The sequence below is a fragment of the Kogia breviceps genome, chromosome 1 (assembly GCF_026419965.1).
Source record: "Kogia breviceps isolate mKogBre1 chromosome 1, mKogBre1 haplotype 1, whole genome shotgun sequence".
NCBI classification, from domain to species: Eukaryota; Metazoa; Chordata; class Mammalia; order Artiodactyla; family Physeteridae; genus Kogia; species Kogia breviceps.
This window is the reverse complement of record NC_081310.1, coordinates 17222933-17235311: the sequence shown is the minus strand read 5'-3', so window position 1 is coordinate 17235311 and position 12379 is coordinate 17222933. Positions and strand designations below refer to the sequence as shown.

The window sequence follows — 12379 nt, the reverse complement described above, 5'->3', positions numbered from 1 at the left end:
TGACAGTAAGTTAAGCAAAATGAGAAGACAGAGAAATATGCAGCAGATAAAGGAGCAAGGTAAAAAGCCACCAGACCAAACAAATGAAGAGGAAATAGGCAGTGTTTCTGAAAAAGAATTCAGAGTAATGAGAGTAAAGATGATCCAAAATCTTGGAAATAGAATGGAGAAAATACAAGAAAAGTTTAACAAGGACCTAGAAGAACTAAAGAGCAAACAAACAATGATGAACAACATAATAAATGATATTAAAAATTCTCTAGAAGGAATCAATAGCAGAATAACTGAGGCAGAAGAATGGATAAATGACCTGGAAGATAAAATAGTGGAAATAACTACCACAGAACAGAATAAAGAAAAAAGAATGAAATGAATAGAGGACAGTCTCAGAGACCACTGGGACAACATTGAACACATCAACATTCAAATTATAGGGGTTCCAGAAGAAGAAGAGAAAAAGAAAGGGTCTAAGAAAATATTTGAAGAGATTATAGTTGAAAACTTCCATAACAGAGGAAAAGAAATAGTCAATCATGTCCAAGAAGCACAGAGAGTCCCATACAGAATAAATACAAGGAGAAACATGCCAAGACACATATTAATCAAACTATTGAAAATTGCATACAAAGAAAAATATTAAAAACAGCAAGGGAAAAACAACTAAAAACATAAAAGGGAATCCCCATAAGGTTAACAGCTGATCTTTCAGCAGAAACTCTGCAAGTCAGAAGGGAGAGGCAGGACATATTTAAAGTGATGAAAGGGAAAAACCTACAACCAAGATTACTCTACCCAACAAGGATCTCATTCAGAATCGATGGAGAGATTGAAAACTTTACAGACAAGCAAAAGGTAAGAGAATTCAGCACCACCAAACCAGCTCTACAACAAATGCTAAAGGAACTTCTCTAGGCAGGAAACACAAGAGAGGGAAAAGACCTACAATAACAATACCAAAACAATTAAGAAAATGATAATAGAAACATACATATCAATAACTACCTTAAATGTAAATGAATTAAATGCTCCAACCAAAAGACATAGACTGGCTGAATGGATACAAAAACAAGACCCATATATATGCTGTTTACAAGAGACCCACTTCAGACATAGGAATACATGCAGACTGAAAGTGAGGGGATGAAAAAAGGTATTCCATGCAAATGGAAATCAAAAGAAAGATGGAGTAGCAATTCTCATATAAGACAAAATAGGCTTTAAAATAAAGACTATTACAAGAGAAAAAGAAGGACACTACATAATGATCAAGAGATCAATCCAAGAAGATATAACAATTGTAAATATTTATGCACCCAACATAGGAGCACCTCAATACATAAGGCATATGCTAACAGCCATGAAAGGGGAAATCGACAGTAACACAATAATAGTATGGGAATTTTAACACCTTACTTTCACCAATGGACAGATTATCCAAAATGAAAATAAATAAACACAAGCTTTAAATGACACATTAAACAAGATGGACTTAATTGATATTTATAAGACATTCCATCCAAAAACAACAGAATACACTTTCTTCTCAAGGACTCATGGAACATTCTCCCGGATAGATCATATCTTTAGTCACAAATCAAGCCTTGGTAAATTTAAGAAAATTGAATCATATCAAGTATCTTTTCTGACCACAACATTATAAGACTAGATATCAATTACAGGAAAAAAACTGTAAAAAATACAAAACTTGGAGGCTAAACAATACACTACTAAATAACCAAGACATCGCTGAAGAAATCAAAGAGGAAATCAAAACATACCTAGAAACAAATGACAATGAAAACATGACGACCCAAAACCTACGGGAGGTGGCAAAAGCAGTTCTAAGAGGGAACTTTTTAACAATACAATCCTACCTCAAGAAACAAGAAACATCTCAAATAAACAACCTAAACTTACACCTAAAGCAATTAGAGAAAGAAGAACAAAATAACACCAAAGTTAACAGAAGGAAAGAAATCATAAAGATCAGATAAGAAATAAATGAAAACAAAATGAATGAAACAATAGCAAAGATCAATAAAACTAAAAGCTGGTTCTTTGAGAAGATAAACAAAATTGATAAACAATTAGCCAGACTCATCAAGAAAAAAACAGAGAAGACTCAAATCAACAGAATTAGAAATGAAAAAGAAGAGGTAAAAACTGACTGCAGAAATACAAAGGATCATGAGAGATTACTACAAGCAACTATATGCCAATAAATTGGACAACTGAGAAGAAATGGACAAATTCTTAGAAAAGCACAACCTCTGAGACTGAACCCGGAAGAAATAGAAAATATAAACAGGCCAATCACAAGCACTGAAATTGAAACTGTGATTAAAAATATTCCAACAAACAAAAGCCCAGGACCAGATGGCTTCACAGGTGAATTCTATCAAACATTTAGAGAACAGTTAACACCTATCCCTCTCAAACTCTTCCACAATATAGCAGAGGGTGGCACACTCCCAAACTCACTGTAAGAGGCCACCATCCCCCTGATACCAAAACCAGACAAAGATGTCACACAAAAAGAAAATGACAGGCCAATATCACTGATGAACATAGATGCAAAATTCCTCAACAAAATACTAGAAAACAGAATCCAACAGCACATCGAAAGGATCATACACCATGATCAAGTGGCATTTATCCCAGGAATGCAAGGATTCTTCAATATATGCAAATCAATCAATGTGATACACCATACTAACAAATTGAAGGAGAAGAAACATATGATAATCTCAACAGGTGCAGTAAAAGCTTTTGACAAAATTCAACAATGATTTATAACATCTCTCCAGAAAGTAGGCATAGAGGAAACCTATCTCAATATAATAAAGGCCATATATGACAAAGCCACAGCCAACATCATTCTCAATGGTGAAAATCTGAAACCATTTCCTCTAAAGTCAGGAACAAGACAAGGTTGCCCACTCTCATCACTACTCTTCAACATAGTTTTGGAAGTTTTAGCCACAGCAATCAGAGAATAAAAAGAAATAAAAGGAATCCAAATCAGAAAAGAAGAAGTAAAATTGTCACTCTTTGCAGAAGACATGATATTATACTCAGAGACTCCTAAACATGCTTCCAGAAAACTCCTAGAACTAATCAATGAATCTGGTAAAGTAGCAGCATACAAAATTAATGCAGAGAAATCTCTTGCATGCCTATACACTAATGATGAAAAAATCTGAAAGAGAAATTAAGGAAACACTTCCATTTACCACTGCAACAAAAAGAATAAAATACCTAGGAATAAACCTACCTAAGGAGACAAAAGACGTGTATGCTGAAAACTATAAGACACTGATGAAAGAAATTAAAGATGATACAAACAGATGGAGAGGTATACCATGTTCTCGGATTAGAAGAAGAAACATTGTGAAAATGACTATACTACCTAAAGCAATCTACAGATTCAGTGCAATCTCTATAAAACTACCTATGGCATTTTTCAAAGAACTAGAACAAAAAATCTCACAATTTCTATGGAAACACAAAAAACCCCGAATAGCCAAAGCAATCTTGAGAAAGAAAAGAGGAGCTGGAGGAATCAGGCTCTCTTTCTTCAGACTATACTACAAAACTACTCTAATCAAGACAGTCTGGTGCTGGCACAAAAACAGAAATATAGATCAATGGAACAGGGTAGAAAGCCCAGAGATAAAACCAACCAACTATGAGATAAACCCACCCACCCACCTATGACAAAGGAGGCAAGGATATACAATGGAGAAAAGACGGTCTCTTCAATAAGTGGTGCTGGGAAACTGGACAGCTACATGTAAAAGAATGAAATTAGAACATTCCCTAACACCATACACAAAAATAAACTCAAAATGGATTAAAGACCTAAAAGTAAGGCCAGATACTCTAAGACTCTTAAAGGACATAGGCAGAACACTCTATGACATAAATCACAGCAAGATCCTTTTTGACCCACCTCCTAGAGGAATGGAAATAAAAACAAAAATAAACAAATGGGACCTAATGACACTTAAAAGTTTTTTCACAGCAAAGGAAACTACAAACAAGATGAAAAGACAACCCTCACAATGGGAGAAAGTATTTGCAAATGAAGCAACTTGACAAAGGATTAATCTCCAATATATGTAAGGAGCTCATGTGGCTCAGTATCAAAAAAAACAAACAACCCAATACAAAAATGGGCAGAAGCTGTAAGCAGACATTTCTCCAGAGAAGATATACAGACTGTCAACAAACACATGAAAGGATGCCCAACATCACTAATTATTAGAGAAATGCACATCAAAGCTACAATGAGGCATCACCTCATACTGGGCAGAGTGGTCCTCATCAAAAAATCTACAAACAGTAAATGATGGAGGGGGTGTGGAGAAAAGGGAACCCTCTTGCACTGTTGGTGGGAATATAAATTGATACAGCCACTATGGAGAACAGTATGAAGGTTCCTTAAAAAACTACAGATAGAACTACCATACGACCCAGCAATCCCACTACTGGGCATATACCCTGAGAAAACCATAATTCAAAAAGAGTCATATAACACAATATTCATTGCAGCACTATTTGCAATAGCCAGGACATGGAAGCAACCTACGTGTCCATCAACAGATGAATGGATAAAGATGATGTGGCACATATATACAATGGAATATTACTCAGCCATACAAAGAAATGAAATTGAGCTATTTGTAGCAAGGTGGATGGACCTAGAGTCTGTCATACAGAGTGAAGTACGTCAGAAATAGAAAAAAAAAATTCTATATGCTAACACATACATATGGCATCTTAAAAAAAAAAAAAACAGTTCTGATGAACCTAGGGGCAGGACAAGAATAAAGATGCAGACATAGAGAATGGACTTGAGGACATGGGGGAAGGGTAAGCTGGGACGAAGTGAGAGAGTAGCACTGACACATATACACTACCAAATGTAAAATAAATAGCTAGTGGGAAGCAGCCACATAGCACAGGGAGATCAGGTCAGTGCTTTGTTACCACCAAGAGGGGTAGGATAGGGAATGTGGGAGTGAGACGTAAGAGGGAGGAGATATGGGGATATATGTATACATATAGCTGATTCACTTCGTTATACAGCAGAAACTAACACACCATTGTAAAGCCATTATACTCCAATAAAGATGTTGAAAAAAAGAGATAAATGGATAAAGAAGATGTGGTATATATATATATATACAACTGAATGTTACTCAGCTATGAAAAAGAATGAAATTTTCTATTTTCAATAACATGGATAGTCATGGAGAGTATCATGCTTAGTGAAATAAGTCAGACAGAGAAAGACAAATACTATATATTAACACTGTGGAATCTAAAAAATAAGACAAACGATTATAACAAGACAGAAATAGACTCTCAGATACAGAGAATAAACTAGTGGTTACCAGTGGGGAGAGGGAAGGAGGGAGGGGCAAGATAGGGGTAGGGGATTAAGAGGTACAAAATACTATGCATAAAATAAATAAGATACAAGGATATATTGTACAGCACAGAAAATATAGCCAGTATTTTATAATAACTTTAAATGGAGTATAATCTAAAAAAATTATTGAATCAGTATGTTCTATACCTGAAACTTATGTAACATTGTAAATCAATTGTTCTTTAATAAAACGAAGAAAAAATAAATTAAAAAAATTTTTTAATGTCTTTAGGTAGAAGAAAGCTTATTCTCGATCAACACATGGAAATTTGGGAAGAGGTGAAGAGCAATTAAAAGGGTAAATATGTACATCTTAATAAATACTGACTGTATTAAATAATGATGATAATAATAATGCCTTGTAGAGCTTAAAATGCATATAGAATGGAAATACAGTTTAAAAATAGCAAAAGTGTTGGCAGAGGAGTAAATAAATGGGCCCTAAAGTTTTTGCATTGTGTGGGAAATGGCAAAAGGATTAATCCATATTAAAGTTGTAATAAGTCAAGGATACATATTGCATTATCTAGAGGAATCATTAAAAATAGTAAAATAATATATAATTTTTAATCTAATAGAGGAAGTAAAATGTAAAAAATACTTCATCTTGAAATGCTTTAATATAATTTTTTAAAAGATAAAGTAGAACAAGCAGATCAAATAAAAATATCAGCAAATATATAGAACATCTGAAAAAACAATTAAGAAACTTGATCTAATGGATAAACGAGTAACTAATAACAAAATACACATTTGTTTGCAGTGCACATAGAACATTTATTAAAGTCAACAGTATGCTGGACCATAAGGCATGTCTCAAATCAGTTTTAAAAGCAGGGAGGGAGAGAGAGAGAGCGAGAGAGAGAGAGAGAGAGAGAGAGAGAGAAAGGGCTCAAATTAGTCTCTAGTAAAAGAGGCCATCACTATGTTTTGTACAGATATTCAAAACATAATGAGACAATTAATAATTATATGCTAATAAATCTGAAATATTTAAATAATATTAAATAATCTCCACAAAAAGAAAACTCTAAGCCCAGATAGTTTCACTTCTGAATTCTCCCAAACATTTAAGGAAGCAATAAAACCAATATTATAAAAACTCTTCTAGAGAATAGGAAAAAAGGAACACTTCCTAACTTATTTTATAATGTAATTAAACTTTGATAGAAAAACCTGATAAGAACATTACAAATAGGAAAATTACAGGCAAATTTATCTTATGAACAGAGTAAAAAAAAAAATTCTAAACAAAATATTAACAAACAAAATCCAGCAACACATAAAAGGAATAGAGCATCATGACCAAATGGGGTTCAAAATTCAAAACTCAATCAATGTGATCTATCACATGAAGAGAAAAGGTGAGAAAAATCATGTGGATTTTCTTTTATCTTCATCATCTTTATAGTTACAGAAAAATAAAATTCAATATCCATTCAAGATAAACACTCAGAATCTAAGAATAGAAGGAAACTTCCTTAATCTGATGAAAGGTATCTACAAAATACCTACATTATATTTAGTTGTGATTTGTTGAAAGATTTCCCGATGTTGGGAATGGAAACAAGGTTGTCCACTCTTGTTACTTTTATTCAACATTGGAATAGAGGTCCTCCTCTGTGCAACAAGGCAAGAAAAAGAAAAGAAAGGCATAAGAATTAGAGAGGAAGAAATACAATTGCAATTTTTGCAGATAAAATGATTTTAAACATAGAAAACCCAAATGATTTACAGCCAAACTATTAGAATTAGTAAGTGAATTTAGCTAGTTTGCTGTATCCCAGATTGATAAAAACAAATTATATTTCTATACACTAGAATAAACTAATAGAAAAGTAAATTTTAAAACTACATTTACGGGTTTCCCTGGTGGCGCAGTGGTTGAGAGTCTGGCTGCCGATGCAGGGGACACGGGTTCGTGTCCTGGTCTGGGAAGATCCCACGTGCCGCGGAGCGGCTGGGCCCGTGAGCCATGGCCGCTGAGCCTGCGCGTCCAGAGCCTGAGCTTCGCAACGGGAGAGGCCACAACAGTGAGAGGTCCACATACCGAAAAAAAAAAAAAAAAAAAACTACATTTACAACAGCAGCAACAAACAGCACATATAATAAACATAGTAAAAGATGTACACTACCTCTACATTAAAAGCCAAAAACAATGAAAGAAACCAGAAACTTTATTGAGAGAAACTAAAATTATCCTAAATAAATGGAATGATATATAACATGTTCATATATAGTAAAAGTCATTGTAATGGTGTCGATTCGCCCCAAATTGATTTATACTTTCAATAAAGTTTCAATCAAATGGTCATTTGTTTTTTTGATATTGACATCCTGATTCTAAAGTTAATAAGGAAATCCAGGGGACCTATAATAGTCAAGTCCATCTTTAAGAAGAAATAAAAACTGGAAGACTTATGCTACCAGACCTCAAGTCCTATTATAAAATGATAATAATTAATACTTTGAGGCACTGAAGTAAGAAGAGGCCAGCGGAACAGAGGGAAAGAAGCAGGCTCACATATGTATGGTCACCAGAGTATAACAAAGATAAAAGGGCAGTGTGGGAGGAAACAACAATTACTTCAGCTGATGGGATTATGTAAATTGAATACCCATATGGAAAAAAAGTGAGTCTTGAGTCCTAGCACACCATACACAAAAATCAGCTTTAAACAAAACACAGGTCTAACTGGTTTACTTCTAGAAATAAACATAGGAAAATATCTTTGTGAATCTGGTGTAAGCAAAAATATTTCTTAAACACAGGTGGTATTACACAAAAGGTGCTAGCTATGAAGGGGAAAATTTTTAAATTGGACTAAATTAAAATCAAAGAGTTTCTATTCATCAAAAGGTACCACACAGAGAGTAAAATGGTAGGCCAGAGAATGGAAGAAAATATTAGCCACTCATTTATTCAGCAACAGACTCAGAATGTGTTATTTCAAATTCCTGCAATTAAATAAACAAAAGAAAAAACCCAGTGGAAAATGAATAAAAGATATGAGCAGTATCATTGTAATACTCCTCCATGTCAAGAATATGGAGCAACTAGTACTTTCACGCACCTTTGTGTACTTTGGGTGGGAGCATAACTGGTACAATCCACTTTGCAAAGTAATTTGACATTTTCTCGTACAGCCAAATATTAGCATAATCTGTGACCCAGTATTTTCATTCCTTGATGTTTTTGCTCATGTGTCAGGACACATGCACAAGAATATTCACATCGGTGGTGTTTATAAGAGCAACACACACACACACACACACACATTCCTAACAACACAAATGTCCATCAACATTAGAATGGATAAATAGGAGTATTTCAACACTGTGGAATATTACACAGGAATTAATTACATTCAGTAATATTGATGAATCCTAAAACATTCATAATGCTAAGGGATAAAGAAAGCCACAAACAAGATGATCCTATTTTTACGAAGGCCAAATAGCAGAGAAAATAGGTCACATATTGTACTCTCTCATGCATGTGTGTGTGTGTGTGTGTGTGTGTGTGTATGTGTGTATAGTTTGTTTTTTAAAAAGGAAGAGAATGATAGAAACCCAGAAACTTAATGATAGTGGTTTCTTTTGGTGGGAGGGAAAGGAAATAAAATAGGAGAGAAGCTTGAGGGTCTACATAAATCACTGGTGATCATCTAGTTATTTGGCTGGGTGATGGTTTCTTTTTTTTTTTAATTAAAATTTTTTATTTAACATTCAAAAATAAAATGCCCAGCACCAGCCTCTAGCCCAGTCTGGCTCATGATTTGTGGTACAATTTGCTGACTCATTAGATTTTTTAAAAATATGATTTATTTTATGAAAGTATAGTTGATTTACAATGTTGTGTCAATTTCTGCTGTGGTTTATTAGATTTTGGTTGCTGAAAGCAGTGCAGGGAAGACAGCTCTGGCCTTTCTGTTAGAAAGAGATGGTACCCATCCATATAATGGAACATTTATATAATCATTAAAATGAATATAAACACACACACTACAGAAAGTGCGAGAGGGAGAGAGAGAAATAGATTGATTGAATGATGGTCCTAACACATTATGTGACAAAACCACTATCTTAAACAATATTAAAAAATAACATGGAGTCCATGTTATGTAAGAGAAATCAATGTATGCCAAAAGTGGTTATTTGTAGATGGTTAAATTCACTTCCTTTTTGTTTATCTATGGTATATAAAGGTTATATAGTGAACATATAATGCAATTTTTTAAAAGATGTGTGCTACTTTTAGGTGTCTAATTTATCATTACAATACTCCTCCATGTCGAGAAAGATATCCATTTTCACTATAGCTTTCATGCTCTGAAGCAACTATGAAAGAGAACATTCTACATGGAATGCATTCTCTGTGCAAATCAACCAGTCCCCATGGTGGCTGAAATAATTGTACCAACTATCTCAAAATCCATAAGCCGTGATGGCACGGCCTCAGCAACTGTCATAATATTTCCACAGCCTTTGTTCCCTGCATCTTTTACAATTTGGTGTCCTCTTCTGAGAATATTTGTTCTGGATGTAAAGAAAATAAAGGCACTTAGGTCAGCACCTAAACCTGAAGCTGTATGTTAATTTGGATTTTAAAACTTGCCACTCTCATCTCACGGAGAGCCAGGTGTGGGAAACAGATCCTCCTGCCTAAGTCTATAAAAGCAGACCTCATCACTGAGTGTGTCAGAGCCCAGAGATTTATTATAAAGTGATATATTTTCAAAGAGCAGCTCAAAGAGCCTTTTAACACTGAATTTGTCAGAGACCTTGCCGACATCAAACAGATGCTTTTCACTTGGAGCATTTGACTCTTAAACTTCAATGTTTCATATGTTAAGTGATTGGAAACTTGGGAACCATGAAGTAATACTTTTCCAGAGAAAAAAAAAATTTGGAAAATTTGACTCTTTAACAACTAAACTTTAGATGCATATTAAGAAATACTTTGAGAAGTGGTAGAGTGTTTTCTTTATAGAGGGACTATCCTTTGGTCCAGTAATAATCACCTTTCCAAAGATTAAAAAGTCTCTGAAATTGATTTCATGTTAACAAGTTTTTTTTTAACCCTCTCTGCACTTTCCCCCTTTACTCACCAACATTTCTTGTGATTTCTCCTAAAACTCAAATAAACACTACATGCCTGAGGCTTTCATAAAAGACTTCGAATGTGGGTCATTTGATTTTTGGCCTTAAGAAATGAATCATATGCCAGGAGCTGGATTACTATCATGCCATATTCTTGAATAAACATTGTGCCTCTCCTCAGCTGAGGCTGCTGCCAGTGTTTATAATTTTGCATACATTTTAACCCAGATGCAATGAGCTGGTTATATTGAGCTTTCCTGGTTACCAATCACATTATAAACCACAGAAAGCATGCAAACTGGAAGAAGAAAAGCCCAGCTTTGGTTTATGGCCCTACTCTACTTTTGGTCCAACTGACTCTAACATCTTCTGAGCTGGATCATAAGGGAAAGAGCTATTGCTCTTGGATTTAAGAAGTGCCTGACATTCTTAATGCACAGGAGGAACAGCTGGGCCACCCAACATGATCTTAAACCTGCACCATAAATAACAGGGCACAAATGAGAACTTTCCCAAGTAGGGAAACTTATGAATTTCATTTGACAGATGTTTCTTTATAAGATTTTTACATTGCACTTTTCTATTTAAAAAATAAAGCAAAACTTCTTTAGTTTGGATTCTATTACTCATTCTTCAGGGGCAAAGTCTGAACTAAAAGGAATTAATATTAATTATCCAGACAGAGGAAGACAAATTGTGTATGATATCACTTATATGTGGAATCTAAAAAATACAAGAAACCAGTGAATATAACAAAAAAGAAGCAGACTCACAGATACAGAGAACAGACTAGCGGTTACCAGTCGGGAGAGGGAAAGGGGAGGGGCAATATAGGGGAGTAAGAGGTACACACTATTGTCTACAGAAAAATGCACAACGTGAGAGTGTTAAGTTTTACTGGGGGCGAAGGAGGATTATAGACCAGGAGACAGCATTTTAGATAGCTCTGAGAAACTGCTCCAAAGAGGTAGGGGGAAGGTCAGTATGTATGTGATTTTGGTGAAGGGGGAGTCCATGCGATCAGGCACATATTTTTTGCAGAAGGTTGCTGCTAGTCTCATGAAGGTTACTGCTAGTCACAAGGAACAGACGTCACCATGAAGGATTTTAGTGTTTTTCTAGATATGAGGAGATGCAAGAATTGGGCTCCTAAAATCTTCTCCTGAAAATATCTAACTATCTGAAGACCTGTTCTGCCAGTTTTTCCCAGAGCACAGAGTGCCTTATTCCTGATCTCCACCCTGAACTCCTTGCAGGGGGTGTTGAAGGTCAGCAACTGCAGTGGGTCATGATTTAATCCTTACAGAGGTAGATGGCAAGTGCCAATTTGTAGTTGGCACTATTAGGTATAAAAGCGGCTCCAAGGATACGTTGTACAACATGGGGAATATAGCCAATATTTTATAGTAACTATAAATGGAGTCTAACCTTTAAAAATTGTGAATCACTATACTGTACACCTGTCATTTATATATTGTACAGTAACCATACTTCGATAAAGAATAGTTATTGATTATCATGTACTAGAAATGGTGACACATTATCACAAAAATTTGCTTTTGCTTAATAAGCCATTACCAGTACTAGCAAAAATAATCTATCATTGAACAACTCCTGTACTGGACATAGTATTAGGTGCTTTTTTTAATATGCCTAATTTAATACTCAAGATCGTCCTACCAGAGAGAAAACAAGTTCAGAGAAGAAGGTTTCTTGTGCTCATATTCAAGTCATGATGAACCTAGAGTTCTAATCTTAAGTTTCTGGCTTTTCTACTACATGTTGTTCCTTTACTTTCTGGAAAATGGAAATTTGGGTTAGATCTACTCATAAGTCAGG

The 12379-nt window shown here is 34.8% G+C and overlaps 1 protein-coding gene across 2 annotated transcripts in view; it reads right to left on the bottom strand.

The window, feature by feature from the left end:
- Window positions 1-6952: 6952 nt before the first annotated feature.
- Window positions 6953-12379, bottom strand: part of LYPLAL1 (lysophospholipase like 1) — a 71049-nt gene continuing 65622 nt past the window's right edge. Inside the window, exons 6-7 of one of the 2 annotated variants that reach the window (XR_010838098.1) lie at window positions 7293-7445; window positions 6953-7057 (exon numbers count right to left, since the gene is read on the bottom strand). The gene's annotated coding sequence lies outside the window, so the exon portion shown is untranslated. The remainder of the gene's footprint in view (window positions 7058-7292; window positions 7446-12379) is intronic. The other variant, XR_010838099.1, reaches the window with a different exon arrangement.